General features: G+C 38.0%; 1 non-coding gene across 1 annotated transcript; it reads right to left on the reverse strand.

Annotated features, from left to right (window-relative positions):
* Nucleotides 1-848: 848 nt before the first annotated feature.
* Nucleotides 849-955, reverse strand: LOC121205620 (small nucleolar RNA R71). Its single transcript, XR_005900696.1, has one exon. It is a non-coding gene; the product is annotated as a small nucleolar RNA R71 (small nucleolar RNA).
* Between the last annotated feature and the right edge of the window lie 649 nt (nt 956-1,604).

A 1,604-nucleotide genomic window follows, 5' to 3' on the forward strand; every position in this document is an offset into this window, starting at 1 on the left:
CTTCTCAACTATATTGTGTTTTTATTTACCAAGTTGTTAGTATAATTATACAATTAAGTGATTTAATACAAACACAATCCCTGTGGTGATGATAACTCAGTACTTACTTATTACTTGATAACGACTGTGTTCACTTGCACAAGCCTACGCGTTATAAGTTTTCGGCATCGTTGCCTGGGATTGTTAACTGTTGCCATAATCATTTTTGTTCTGTAAAATTATTTACTTCCAATTTGGTTTATTTCTAACATTACTAACTTATTCATTTTAAGTTTGTTATTTTCTTCTCAGGTGTTTAAGAGCATAGATCGAATTATCGATTTAGTCCCTATAGACCCTAAAATTGAGCGAACTTTTAGACAAAGAAGATGTGAACGAACAACCCAAAGACAAGTTGAGATGGACCTTGGAAATCAGAATCAAGACCAAGGTAATGAAGCCAATCGTGTACGAAACCCCATCCTCATTGCTGATGATAGGGATCGATGCATCAAACAATATGCTGTGCCACTTTTTAGTGAGTTAAATCCAGGAATTAGAAGGCCAGATATTGAGGCAACCCAATTTGAATTGAAACCAGTAATGTTTCAAATGCTCCAAACGGTGGGCCGATTCAGTGGTATGCCCACGGAAGATCCACATCTCCACATTCGATTGTTTATGAAGGTGAGTGATTCATTCAAGACAGCTGGTGTGACTGAAGCACACTAAGGTTGAAGTTGTTCCCGTACTCGTTGCGAGATTAAGCACGAGCATAGCTCAATTCATTGCCACCAAGTTCTATATCTACATGGCGAGAATTAGCAGATAGATTTTTGATGAAGTATTTCCCGCCTAGCAAAAACGCTAAGTTGAGGAACAAGATCACAACTTTCCAACAATTGGATGATGAGTCTTTGTATGAGGCTTAGGAGCGATTCAAGGAGTTACTTTGTAAGTGTCCTCATTATGGGATTCCTCACTGTGTCTAGTTGGAGACATTCTATAATGGTCTTAATGTACATACAAGATTGATGGTAAATGCTTCTATGAATGGTGCAATTTTCTTTAAGTCTTATAATGAGGTTATGAGATCATTGAGAGGATCGTGAGTAATAACTATCAATGGCCAACAAATCGAACAACTTTAGGAAGATGTATAGATGGAGTTCATGAAGTTGACACCTTCACTTCATTATCAGCTTAAGTATCGTCTATTTTCTCTATGCTAAAACAGTTTAACGCTAATGGTGCTAATAATTTTGCAGCTCAGCCTCTAAGTCTGCTTGAAGTAGTTTTTTGTGTGTACTGTGGGAAAGGTCATTCTTTTGAGAATTATCCTTCAAATCTCGAGTTAGTGTACTATGTGGGGAACCAACATCAAAATAGGAGTGCACAAGGAACCCCAGTCCAACTTCTACAATCCTTCATGGCGTAATCATCCTAACTTTTCTTGGAGGAGCCAAGGAAATGGACCAAACAACAGCTTATTGCAGCATAGACCCAACCAATCTCAAGGGTTTAATCAGTAAGCTCCAAAACCACCTCAAGCTGAGGCGTTAAACAATTTGGAAAACTTTTTGGAAGTATACATGGCAAAGAATGACGCTTTGATCCAAAGCCAA

This window comes from Gossypium hirsutum, chromosome A08 (genome assembly GCF_007990345.1).
Source record: "Gossypium hirsutum isolate 1008001.06 chromosome A08, Gossypium_hirsutum_v2.1, whole genome shotgun sequence".
Classification (NCBI taxonomy): domain Eukaryota; kingdom Viridiplantae; phylum Streptophyta; class Magnoliopsida; order Malvales; family Malvaceae; genus Gossypium; species Gossypium hirsutum.